Source organism: Lygodium microphyllum, chromosome 21, assembly GCF_053477565.2.
Source record: "Lygodium microphyllum isolate KBCC chromosome 21, Lygodium_microphyllum_v1.1.10, whole genome shotgun sequence".
Classification (NCBI taxonomy): Eukaryota; Viridiplantae; Streptophyta; class Polypodiopsida; order Schizaeales; family Lygodiaceae; genus Lygodium; species Lygodium microphyllum.
In genome coordinates this window covers 40,093,211-40,107,643 of record NC_141155.1, presented here as the reverse complement: position 1 = coordinate 40,107,643, position 14,433 = coordinate 40,093,211, and the positions used below count along the sequence as shown (strand labels likewise).

At 42.7% G+C, this 14,433-nt stretch overlaps 1 pseudogene; it reads right to left on the bottom strand.

Annotated features, from left to right (window-relative positions):
- Positions 1-13,052: 13,052 nt before the first annotated feature.
- LOC148017910 (pseudouridine-5'-phosphate glycosidase pseudogene) lies at positions 13,053-13,616 on the bottom strand (annotated as a pseudogene).
- Positions 13,617-14,433: the final 817 nt, after the last annotated feature.

Sequence of the window (14,433 nt, the reverse complement as noted above, 5' to 3'; positions counted from 1 at the left end):
ACGCACTCATTCGAGCTGTGCCCATAATTCAAGAGGTGCAGGCTAGGCCAAGAAGTAACAAAACTTGGTCTTATAATGACCAGAATAGAGGAGCATATAGGCCCCAAGGGAAGAGAGTTCAAGGTCAAAACCGGAAACAAAGAAAGAAAGCAAGGACTAATAATGTCAATAACTTTGTCCCTACCCAAAGTAATGGCCGAAATATTCGTTGTTTCCACTGCAACGAGCTCGGTCATTTCAAAAGGCAATGTCCAAAGCTTAGCAAAGGACAACGTCAAGCTCCTTTCCAAGGAACTGCCCGTGGCCAAGGAGCCACCACCTGAGGCAGAGAAAGAACCGCTTGTGTTGCCAACAGGGAAATGTGTGAAGAAGAAGATCCGACCATGGAAGCAGAGTTTGAAAGGGCGATACTCCATGCCACTCTTCACAAGAAAGGCCCGAATCGCCAGTTTTTGGTGATTCATACACCATCAGACTATCAAGGTAAAGGTTTCAAAACCTTGATTGATTGTGGAAGTACGCATTCCTTTATCTCACCAGCATGTGCAAGAAGATTAGGAATAGCCATAGTAGAAGCACCTACCTTGCTTGTGGAATTAGCAAATGGTTGTGAGGTCACTTGTACCGGGAAAACTGCTAAGGTGGAATTCTTTCTGGGAGGAAAGACAACTTTGGTCAAATTCAGGGTCATGAACCTAGGTATCAATGAGTGTTTACTCGGAATGGATTGGCTTAAACCTAAGGATGCCCACATTCATTGTGGAAAGGGCAAAGTTTCCTTTTGAAACTCTGAAGGGGAATTGGTTACCACTCAAGGAGAGGCTGGAAAACCGAAAATTCAATTGGCTAAAGCATCTCGGATTATGAAGGGAGTTAGAAAGGGACTACCTGTCTACTTGATTAAGCTTAATAAGCTAGATCGGAAGCAGGAGTCTAGTGAGGAACCTTCATGGCTAAAGGAGTACGCGGATGTATCTTCTGAAGATGACAAAACTCCCGCCTCAAAGAGAAGTGGATCATGAAATCAAGCTAGTGCCAGGAGCTGTGCCAATTGCAAAGAGGCCTTATAGGATGTCCATCCCGGAAGCAATTGAGATGAAGGAGAAACTCAAGCAATTGTTAGATTAGGGCTACATCCGTCCTAGCAGTTCACCATGGGGAGCTCTAGTGCTATTCCAAAAAAAGAAAAATGGAACACTTTGACTGTGTATTGATTACAGAGGGTTGAATCAATCAACTATTAAGAACAAGTACCCTATTCCCAGAATAGATGAGCTTCTTGATCATCTTTAGGGTGCGAAGATTTTCTCCAAGATTAATCTCAAGTCCGTTACTATCAGATAAGGATCAAGGAAGAGGATATCCCAAAGACGGACTTCAACACAAGATATGGATACTTTGAGTTCCTAGTTATATCATTCGGGCTCACGAATGTGCTTGCCACCTTCAACAGGTTAATGCAGGATATCTTTAGGCCATATCTTGATAACTTCGTACTCGTCTTCTTGGACGATACCTTAGTCTATTCCAAACAAGAAGAAGATCATGAATCCCAACTTCAGATTGTCCTTGAGACAATGAGGGCACACAAGCTCTATGCCAAGATGAAGAAGTGTACATTCTTCAAATGTCAGATTGAATATCTGGGATTCATCCTATCAGTGGGAATCTCAGTGGACCTGAATAAAGTCAAAGATGTTCTAGAATGGCCAGTACCAACAACTGTCAAAGAAATACAAAATTTTCTTGGATTGACAGGATGGTATAGGGTCTTCATCAAAAACTATGCTTTGATTGCAGCACCTCTGACGGCCGGATCTACTGAAGAAGCTAACATCCATTGCATGGTCAACCGCTGAACAATCTAGCTTTGACAAATTAAAGCAAAGTTTGGTATCAACACCTATCCTGAAACTTCCGGACCTCAGTAAGGAGTTTGAAGTAGTAACTAATGCTAGCACGCTTGCCTTAGAATGTGTGCTCATGCAAGAAGGTCATCCTGTAGCATACTCTTCAAGGAAGCTAAAGATCCATGAGAAGAATTATGCTACCCATGATCTAGAACTGTTAGCTGTCATCCATGCTCTAAAGCTTTGGAGACACTACCTGTTGGGTAACAAGTTTACTCTAGTAATGGATCATAAAAGCCTCAAGTGGATCTTTACCCAGAACGAGCTCAACATGAGGCAACGTCTGTGGATTGAAGTGCTGGAGGAGTATGTTTTTGAAATCAAATGCTGACCTGGAAAGGAGAATGTAGTTTCCGATGCACTCAGTTGCAAGGCATTCCTTAATTCTCTAATCTTGCAAAATCGATCAACAGCTAGATCTCTAGCCATGAAGGTATCCATGCCAAACAACCCAATACTTGAACTAGCTAGAGAAGAAGCATGCCATGATCCCTATCAAGGATCAGGATCAAAAGCTACAGGCTAAGTATCATGAATTCTCTATCGATAGTGGACTTGTCTACTATAGAACGAGATTATGTATACCGGCAAGCCAATCACTCAAGCAGAAGATATTGTGGGAAGCTCATGATTCCCCTTTCTCAGGACATCCTGGCTATGCCAAGACTCTCAATACAATTAGGAAGAGCTACTATTGGGAGAGGCTTAAAGGTGACGTCCTCAAATATATCATTGAGTGTTTGTCTTGTCAAAGTATCAAAGCCCAACATGTCAAAATGCCAAGAAAATTGTAACCACTTGACATTCCCCAAATGAAATGGAAATTCATCAATATGGACTTTGTTGTTGGCCTATCCCAAGTTCAGGGAGGATACAACTCCATCATGGTTGTGGTTGACATGCTTACTAAGGTTGCACACCTTATTCCTATTAAGACAAACTATAAAGCCTCAGACATTGTAAGGTTGTTTATCAAGGAGATATTCAAGCTACATGGGTTACCCAGAAGAATCATTAGTGATCATGATTCTCTCTTTACATCACACTTCTGGAGAGCTATCTTTGAAGCCATTGGGACTCAACTCTGTTTTAGTACAGCTTACCATCCCCAAACTGATGGCCAAATGGAGCGAGTCAATCAAGTCATCGAGGATATGCTAAGGGCACACTGCTGTCGTGAACTAAAAAGGTGGATTCAATACTTGCCCTTGGCTGAATTTGCCTACAATGCTTCTTACCAACAAACCATTCAGATGACTCCTTTCCAAACATTGTATGGGCATGACTGTCGAAGTCCCCTAAACTTCTCAGATCCAATCTTGAGGGTTGAAGCTTCAAGGCAGATGCTCAAAGATATGGATGACCAAATGAAGTCAATTAGACAGGACATCCAAGCCACCAAGGATAGACAGAAGGCATATGCAGATTTGAAGCGTTGTCGAAGGGTTTTCGAAAGCCAAGTCGCGACCACTGAGGACTTTGAATAATTTCAGAATAGAAGGATAGATCGTCAATTGTAGCGGCCTCCACAAAGGATCATATTTATATTTCTTCAGAATAGTTACAGCAGCAATAAAAGACGAATACAGAAGATCCTCAGAGTATATACAAAAGGTTTAGAAAACAGTTTTAGTACAGATCATAATAATGTCCAATATTATAAGGAATTTGAAGTCACAAATCTGTTCTTGGCATAGGAGAAAAACCAGCAAAATCACTCCTTAATACGAAACATCGATACTCGGTAAGTCTCCCCTCGGGTAACAATAATTTAGTACATATGAAGATGGAAATCTTCAGTCATGAACGGACTGGGACCTTATTCTGTCATCCAACCACGATGAGATATCATTCAATATGATGGTCACATTGTCATCAGACTTTCCTTTGCAGAAGACTTAACCAGCTCTATGTTTGCAGCAAGCGAGGCTCCACCAGTAATTTCATTGACTCTTTTGGGTAAAAAGGGGGTGATTGTGCTTCCACTAATCTTTTGCTTCAATGCTTCTTGCAAAGATCTACTGATTGCTGACTCAATCGGCTTGGCAACTGCTTCATGTTCTTCTAGGATTGGCACCCCAATGAGTAGTCCACTCTGTAAATCCAAACTAGAGTTCGCACCTTGTATGAGACCCTATGGGAAGGGTCATGTTGGGGTTCTTTCCCCTAAACAAGTTTGCATAAGCCTCGGAAATCGAAGACATGATATGATATCTGCACATTCGTCTGGAGAATCAACATGACAAGGTACCTTGCAACCACTGTGGCGAGTAAAGAAAGCAGGAAATTCATTGGTCTTGTATACAGTAACACCTTCAGTCTCAAGGTACTCTAACGTTCTCGGAATGTCAAGAATTGACTTAACACCAACACAGAAAACAGCAACAGGCGACCTTCCAAGCTTTGTTAAATCAGATGAGACATCCATTCCTTTTCACCATCAGCATGTGATATCTCGTCCTTGGGGTAAGTTTGTGAAGTAAACAGATCCTCCCGAGTATATATCAGACCAACATTAGTCCATGTCTTTAATATATCCATAGTCGTATATTTTATGGGTTTTGTAATGTGCTCAAAGCAACTGATACTTGTGCTCCCACCCTCTTTCCCAGATTGCCGAGCCTTTGCTGTTTTTGAAACTGTCCAATATTTAGCCTATAAGCAGAGATTCCCTTCCTTAGCTTCTTCACCTCCATTTGCCTTAATACTCCCTTGATGCAAACCTTCATCAATCGACATGGGCTTCTAGAGCATGTCAACCTTCGGCATCTGCAAGGTGGCCTCTAAAGCAGCAAAATTACAGGCATCCTCGGCATCATAGAGGGCTATTGCAATCCCATGCGGCTGAGATCTGAAGCTTGGGAGCATTCCTTTGCAAGACCATTCTGGGCTTCAGCGTGCCGAGACGCCTTAAGACTCCCCTTCCTCCTTTCATGATTGCCCACCAAAAAGCTTCGCAGCCTGTCCCTGTCAATAATGAAGAACACCGGGCCAAAATCTTCATGTCACCCCAGAAATACGGTGACCAACTCCATTTCTCCAGAAATACAGTTATCTCTGCACGTCAACTTCAAGCTCCTCAAATACGCTGGGTCCTTCCTTAGGACTCATGAGAGAAGGTGGAATCGAGCCGACGATGGCCTCCAAAAAAAATCAGTAGCACAAACTGATCAGTATCTTTTTCGTTGTAAGGCGGTCTTCTTCCCTCAGCAGCTTAAGCATGTACATTGTAGACCCCCCTCAATATATCGGCCATTCACGCCGTTTTCATCCTCCCCCCCTAATTAGCTCTTGACTCAGCTAATTAGCTTCTTCCCTTCCGTGATTCCCTGCACGTCGACTCCTTTTTCTCCTCAGAATTCTGCGCTGTATTATCCTCCTTCTCTCCCTCCAAAACACTTTTCAAAAACAAAAGCTTCTCTTTTTCCCTCAAATTGGCTTTTCTCCCCAGAGAAACGGTTCTTTTTTTTAAATCATGTCTTTCAGCTATTCATCATGAGTCATAATGTCAGCCTCATATACCCATTTTTGACCAGGGCGCCAAATACACTCAAAGCATTGCATTCAATGCAACAGTTTTATGTTCAAATAGCTTATCAAAACCTTTTCTACTTCTGCAATGCTTCCACACTTCCCATACATGGATACAAGAAGTATACATGTAAATATAAGATGATCAAGTGCCAGGCCCTCTTGTTGCATAAGCTGAAGGCATTGATTAACCATCTTTTAATCACCACATGTCACATATCCATCAATCATTACACCCCAAGCAACAACAGCACGATCCTCTATACTCCAAACTCGAACAAGGTCATCTTCACCTCCAACCAAGACATATTTGCTATCTGGGCTTCAAGATCAGCAAAGAAGGGAACCAAATTAACTTTTGCCTCCACAAATTAGTTGTTCAGTCTTGAAATCAAAATCTGAGATAGCCAACTAGTGCAACACTCGCTAAATACAAGCCATTTGCAGAGAATGCAAAGTTATTGATAGAACCTTGGCATATGTGCCACCTTGCCAAGGGACTGCTCTTACTGGCTACTCATATGTTGCTACAAGCTCTCAAAATATATAAATAAGTGGTGATATCCATGTTGATGCATTCATGTTGCATTCTTTCAAACAATTCTAACACATCGATTAAGTATGTACAAAGTAGCAAATGCCGCATACACAACTTTTGGGTGGATTTCACACCTCGAATGCGCAGCAATACGACATCCACCCCCTCTAATCCTGCGCATCCTCCGGATGGGCCAACCACCCATGATCGTTATCATCAAAATCCACAAACAAATCAAGCTCTTCGTTATGCATTTCCGGTAGATCAACAAGATTTTCAGCCATATCATCTGTCTCTTCCATTAGAGTTTCTTGTTGTTGCTCTTCTCTTGAAAATTCTTCCAATGCATAATCCTCATCATCTCTTTTCTTGAAAATCTTGATTCTTTTTCCAGCAATAGGCACTCTAAGCACTGTCCCATCCAATTCAGTCAGCTCATATGTTGCATTATCAAAGACATGTCTGACTATGTATGGCCCAAACCATCTTTTCACCATCTTCCGAAGTGCAGTATGCTGATTTTCAAGGCTGCTATCAAACACCAATACCCAATCTCCCTCTTCTACTGCTCTAGGCCGCAAGCGATGCCTGCTGTCAAACCTGTCCTTATTTCTTAGTCTAGCAACCTTCAACCTGTCAATAGCTAGCTGAATATCCTCAGGTCTCCTCTCCAACTGTCGAATCCGAAGAGCTAAGAGCTCCTCTCTCGTCAAATCCTCCTGCCAAGGTAAAACTGACCAAGTCAAAGCACAAGTCTCAATCGGCATAACAGGTTTCTGACCATACATCAACTCTACAGGCATATATCATGTGGTAACACTATGAGTCGTACGATCAGCCCATAAAGCAAATGGTAGAAGTCTTGGCCATTCTCCAATCCGTCCCTTGCATGCTTTGGCTAATGCTTTCACTATCGGCGAATGCCCTCTTTCACTCTTTCCATTTCCCTCTGGATTATATGCTGTAGTTAGAGCCAACTTGATTCCTAGCTGAGAGAAAAACTCCCTAGCTTCATCTGCATCCAATTCACCACGATCCGCAGTGATCTTACCCACACAACCATACTTGCAGAAAATTTCCTCCAATAAGAACTTACACACTGCACTAGTGGTCTTCATTCTCAAAGATCTGCCCTTAACATGATTGGTAAGATCCTCTCTAGCCAAAACAATGTACCTCATCTGCCATAAACCCATAGGCATGGTAACCAAATCAACTACCCACTTATAATGAATGCATAGCGGATAGGTCGGATGAAGCTCATCTCTATGACGCACTACTGAATACATCTGGCAGTCTCTGCAAGTCTCAACAAAGTGAGAAACATCTCTATACATGCCTTTCCACCAATATTTCTCCTTAATTTTCTCATAAGTAGCCCATACTCCTCTATGACCAGCCCAAGGACTCTCATGAAACTCTCTCATCACCTGTAACTGTGTCTCTCTATCACAGACAACCCGCAAAGGTAATCCACCTCTTTTCTTCGGATGTTTCCAAAGAAATCCGTCCTTGAGAAAATAACCATAGGCTTTCCTTCTGATCTTCTTGAACTCTTCATCTGTCCATTCATCTCTTTTGCTTAGTGTACTAAGATACCTGCCAATCTGTAACCAATCTCCAACATAAAATTCTTCTATGAAAGCCACAATATCATAGACATGACAAACATGATCAACCATAGTGGCTGAAATTTCTGCATCATCCTCTTCTGCAAGTAGAGTCTCCTCATCATCATATCTGGCTCTAGACAACATATCTGCCACTGGATTATCCTTCCCTGCTATGTGTTTAAATTCCGGATTTAATGACTTGATGTATGCAATCCATCTCAACATAGCTATATCCGGAGTAGAGCAACTCGTGATCATACCAATCAATGGCAAGCAATCTGTCTCTACCACAACTGAAGCTCCAATAAAGTACTCCTTGTCACATTTGACAGCCGTGACAATCCCCAATAACTCTCTCTTGATTTGCGGATATCTCCTCTGTCTCTCGTTTAGGACTTTCGCCCCAAACCGAATAGCATACCTATTTCCATCTGCATCATCTTGACCCACAGCCCAACCTATGCCAATTGGACTAGTGTCAACTGTCAATACAATAGGCCTATCACAATTATAATCCGCTTTCCTGAGAGTAGGAGCATTCTACAATAACTTCTTCAATTTCCGCATGGCTCTAGTGTGACTCTCATCCCAATAAAATTTCTACCCCTTTCGAAGCAGCTGATACAAACAATCTGCAATGTGTGCAAAATGAGGTATCCAAATCATATAAAATACACAAGCACCAATGAATCTCCGTACCTCTGAAGTAGTAGAGCAATACTCAGCAATCTTGCCTATAGCATTCACCTTATCAGGTGAAGGTTTCCTGCCATAATATCCACACATATGCCCAACAATAACAACCTCATTCACTCCAAAAACAGATTTTTGCCCTGAAAGTGTCAAGTTCACTTCTTCTAACCTGGCCAAAATCTTCTCACATGCTGAAATATGATCAGCCACAAAGTATCTGCATCCCTGCTCATTTAGGCTCTCATTCTTCTCTTCTTCTGCACACCCCTTAATGGGCACATCATCCAAGAAAGGCATAGTAAGCTGAGGTATGTAATCACGAAGGACCTTATGCATGGCATTCATCATATGCGCAACAGAATTAGTGGCACCTTGAGGCAAGGTACACATCCTGACAAGCCCAATAGGAGTTCTCATGGTGGTTATGTCCCTGCTTTCCAAAGCCAGCTGAAACTGATCATAACCTGAATACAAATCACCCAAAGAATAGATGGCACGTCCAGCAAATGCCTCTGCAAACTCATCCACAACTGGACCTATACCAACATTCCTGATAGTAACTCTGTTCACTGGCTGCATGTCCTGAATAAATCGAAGAGTACCATTCTTCTTTGGAACTGTAAACCACCTGTTTGAGTATGGTGCAGATGAAGGCTCAAGGATTCCCATCCTGATTTTCTCATTCAATAAATCAATCAGCTTTGGCAAGTGTGCTTTAGGCACTGGAATAGGTCGGAGATTCCATGGAATATGAGGAATAGTAAAAATGACCATAGGAGCAACAATATCAGGATTCACACATCCAATCTCATGTGGCAAAAAAGCAAATCCCCTTCCATGACGCTCAAGCATCTCTTGAAAGCATTGCTTCTCTATGGGTAACAAGAAATCACCATTTCCAATTTTCAATTCAGCAAGTGTCTCTGCTGAAAATTTATGACCAGTATGCTCCGGATTCCTCAAAATTTGTTGTTTAGCAGCCCTCTCTATTTGCTGATCACTGTCAGGTGGAAGCGGTACAGCAACCAGCTTCACCTTCTTATCCACAATTTTGTATTTCGTGTCAACCCTGGCTTCATTATGCTCTTCTGCATTACATAAACCTTGCTGTAAATCAGCAATTCTGCACTCCAATGGCTGAATATTCTCAGCCCTCTGCTCTATGGACTGCATAGGAACAGCCCCAAACTCTGAATGCTGAAATATTTCAGCAGTAAACTCTGTTGGCTGAAAATTTTCAGCCCTCTGTCTCTATGAAAGCTGATCATAACCAGCTGGAAACTCTGTTTGCTGATTTTCTTCAGCACTCAACACTCTTTGCTGAGTTACCTCAGCCTCTGACTCAATCTGTGACATAAAATCTGCAATTTCATGAAACATGTCCAGGGACTGCACTAATACATTACCATGACAATTCAGCATATCAGTTTTCAGCATATCTCCCATCTCTGTCATCGTATCTGCACAAATCACACTGTCATACATACCATCTATGTGCTCATCATCCTCCAAAATTCCTACATTTTTCAAATTTTTCTCCTTCCTGCATATATACTGCCTGGCAGCTCTAGACAATCTAGAAGTCTTCTGATAGCTCATCGAACTGTTTGCTGAAATCCCAACATAACCGGAGGAGAAAACACCGCTGCCAGGAGGTGAGAACTCCAATCTCCTCTCCTCTGTACCACCGTCGTCTCGCGAAACGGCGGTACCTAATGAAAACCCGAATCCCTCACAGTGGGTAAGGGTGCATCTCTGAGAGTGTCCCTGTTTCTAACATGATTCACACATACAGTCATAAACTGAACTGCTCTCATACCATCTTTATTGCGAATCCGTGCATAAGCAGATCCATCATCCATGACCTTAGTTTCCATGCGCATCTCTGTAATGAATGGCTGACCAAGAATTATGGGATAGGAGCATGAATCCTGCACAACGAAATGAAAATCCTCCTCTACATCACCAATAGAAACCCTGACACTAGGGCAAGCAGCATATAAATCACCTGCAGTGTTATTGGCGGCTCTCATACGCCACCCATGCTCTACATCCATAGGCCATCTGTTACTCTCATAAACTCCATGAACAATGAGATTAATCTCTGAACCATGATCAACCAATGCAACATAAGGCACCTGTTTTTCACCAACCTTTACCATCGTCTCTGTAGTTGCCCTAGCCCAATGGCTCCGCGAAAAGTGACTACGCGGTATCAAAACAGGCTCATCAATTTCAGCATAATGCATAGGCTGAACCCTCTTCTCTACCTGCGGCAAAACAAAAGCATTATCAACCATAACTTCATCATCATCCTCATCCAACTCTCCAATCAAAACTCCCTGTGTATCAGTGGTAGACAATGCATGTCTTTTCCTCTTCAGGACCTCCTGAAACTGATCCTGAAACTCTCTTTTTGAGATGCCCAAAATCTCAGAAATAGTGAAAGTCACCTCACTGCCAAGTATCTTATCATTAAAGATTTTCTTCATGTCTGTAGATGTCTCAATATCGGACATCAATCTGAATCCTGGCTGCTTTCTCTCTCTAGGCTCTTGCCTCTTTTCTCTCTTTTGAGCATCCTCCATCTGTCGATCTGGCCCTGGTCTTGAAGATGGTCCTGCAATAGGTGGAGTAACAAACTCACCCCCTCTAGTCTTCTTAGCTGCACTTGGATTTTCTTCATCCCTCTTACGCTTCTCCTCAACAAATACATCTGCACCATGAGATTTAGCCAAATAAGCATAAATAGAATACCTGTCAACAGGCGAGTCCCAACCTGTCTCTGATCTGATGCTAGAGCCTGCACTAGTCAAAACAGTTTGCTGAATTTTCCCCTTGTTTGGAGTCTCCATAGCATAAGTCCATAGTGCGGACTGAGTCTCTGATCCCTTCTCAATCTGTACTCCATATGCAGAAGCATCACCTCTAGCCGTCACATAAGAAGTACGTGCAGCCATATTCTCTACTAACTTTTTCATTCCACCTTTACCAAAGTTGGTAGCAAGTGGAGCTCCTGTCTCAGTCAACCAAATCTTACCATCTTGCCCCCAATATACCAAATTCTGCCTCCTTGCATCCTGGAAAGAGTCACAATCCCTGCAATGCTGATGCTCCGTACTATCACACCAAATACATCTCCGATCTCTCCTAGGAGCACTAGGAGCACTCCTAGGTGCAGTAGGAGCACTAGAAGAAGTAGTAGGCACAGTTGAAGCAAACTGCTCCTTCAACTTACCCACCAACTCCGCTTTGACTAACTCAAGTGTCAAATATGTGGTGCCTTTGATTATGTCATCAAGAGAGGTAGGCACCGATGGAGCGGATGGTTTTGGAGCAGAAGGTGTAGGCATCGATCGTGGAACAGGAGGAATAGGTGGAGTAGAAACAGTAGGCACTGGCATAGGCCAAGAAACTGGCTGAGGAGGAGAAGAAATAACAGGGATAGAAGTAGGCATAGGAGCAGATGATGATGTAGGTGTCATGGAACCATTCTGTAGGCGAGTCTTCCATATCCTCCTCTTGGTCAAAGTCGAGACTGCATCCTGAGCATCCTGCCAATCAGTTTTAAGACCCATAGGCTTCGTGCGATCTTCAAGAAGCTCACCCAATTCTTCTTGAAGAGCAGGATCTGCAGCTTGCAAGAAAAGCTCAACTTTTTCAACATCCAATGCTCTTTGTTCAATAGCATCAAGCTGACTATACATCTCTTCGAATTCTCGAATCAACTCCGAAAGCAGCAAGACCTTTGTTTGGCATGTAGACCCACTCGCGGAATGACCGCCGAGTAGCCATACCAAAGTCCTCAAGGAAGTATTCTTCGTTTAGAGCCTTCTTAAAATCTTGCCAATGTGTATTTTGAATAAAAAGATCAGTCACCTTTGTTCTCAAAGCAGGTGTGACAAGACGAAGGAAGTACTTACTCATAAGTCCAGCAGGAACTCCAAAAAACCCCATCTTGATCTCATATGTCTTCAAATATGCTGAAACATTACGCCCGTCAAATAGCTTCTTCTCACTCTCAACTGCTTCAATAGCCTTAGTCGCGCTGTTTGCATTCTCCTGCTCCGAATAGAGTTGCCTTTGCTGAGAGAACTGTTGTTGATGCAATTGTTGTTGCTGCTGCATATACATTTGTGTTTGCTGATTTTGGAGCTGCATATACATGGACATATTCTGTAAAATCTGTTTTAGATCCTCCGTTGAAGTACTTGACGCAGCAGTCATAGATGGAGCTGAAGTAGAGGCAGCTGGAATTGTAGAGGAAGCTGAAATAGAGGCTGAAGTGTCTCCCATCCTGAAATTTCTGCGACGCTTTCACGTCGGGTTCACCAAAGATGTCGAAGGGTTTTCGAAAGCCAAGTCGCGACCACTAAGGACTTTGAATAATTTCAGAATAGAAGGATAGATCGTCAATTGTAGCGGCCTCCACAAAGGATCATATTTATATTTCTTCAGAATAGTTACAACAGCAATAAAAGACGAACACAGAAGATCCTCAGAGGTATATACAAAAGGTTTAGAAAACAGTTTTAGTACAGATCATAATAATGTCCAATATTATAAGGAATTTGAAGTCACAAATCTGTTCTTGGCATAGGAGAAAAACCAGCAAAATCACTCCTTAATACGAAACATCGATACTCGGTAAGTCTCCCCTCGGGTAACAATAATTTAGTACATATGAAGATGGAAATCTTCAGTCATGAACGGACTGGGACCTTATTCTGTCATCCAACCAAGATGAGATATCATTCAATATGATGGTCACATTGTCATTAGACTTTCCTTTGCAGAAGACTTAACCAGCTCTATGTTTGCAGCAAGCGAGACTCCACCAGTAATTTCATTGACTCTTTTGAGTAAAAAGGGGGTGATTGTGCTTCCACTAATCTTTTGCTTCAATGCTTCTTGCAAAGATCTACTGATTGCTGACTCAATCGGCTTGGCAGCTGCTTCATGTTCTTCCAGGATTGGCACCCCAATGAGTAGTCCACTCTGTAAATCCAAATTAGAGTTCGCACCTTGTATGAGACCCTATGGGAAGGGTCATGTTGGGGTTCTTTCCCCTAAACAAGTTTGCATAAGCCTCGGAAATCGAAGACATGATATGATATCTGCACATTCGTCTGGAGAATCAACACGACAAGGTACCTTGCAGCCACTGTGGCGAGTAAAGAAAGCAGGAAATTCATTGGTCTTGTATATAGTAACACCTTCAGTCTCAAGGTACTCTAACATTCTGGGAATGTCAAGAATTGACTTAACACCAACACAGAAAACAGCAACAGGCGACCTTCCAAGCTCTATTAAATCAGATGAGACATCCATTGCTTTTCACCATCAGCATGTGATATCTCGTCCTTGGGGTAAGTCTGTGAAGTAAACAGATCCTCCCGAGTATATATCAGACCAACATTAGTCCATGTCTTTAATATATCCATAGTCGTATATTTTATGGGTTTTGTAATCTGCTCAAAGCAACTGATACTTGTGCTCCCACCCTCTTTCCCAGATTGCCGAGCCTTTGCTGTTTTTGAAACTGTCCAATATTTAGCCTATAAGCAGAGATTCCCCTCCTTAGCTTCTTCACCTCCATTCGCCTTAATACTCCCTTGATGCAAACCTTCATCAATCGACATGGGCTTCTAGAGCATGTCAACCTTCGGCATCTGCAAGGTGGCCTCTAAAGCAGCAAAATTACAGGCATCCTCGGCATCATAGAGGGCTATTGCAATCCCATGCGGCTGAGATCTGAAGCTTGGGAGCATTCCTTTGCGAGACCATTCTGGGCTTCAGCGTGTCGAGACGCCTTAAGACTCCCCTTCCTCCTTTCATGATTGCCCACCAAAAAGCTTCGCAGCCTGTCGTTGTCAATAATGAAGAACACCGGGCCAAAATCTTCATGTCACCCCAGAAATACGGTGACCAACTCCATTTCTCCAGAAATACAGTTATCTCTGCACGTCAACTTCAAGCTCCTCAAATACGCTGGGTCCTTCCTTAGGACTCATGAGAGAAGGTGGAATCGAGCCGACAATGGCCTCCAAAAAAAATCAATAGCACAAACTGATCAGTATCTTTTTCGTTGTAAGGTGATCTTCTTCCCTCAGCAGCTTAAGCCTGTACATTGTAGACCCCCCTCAAT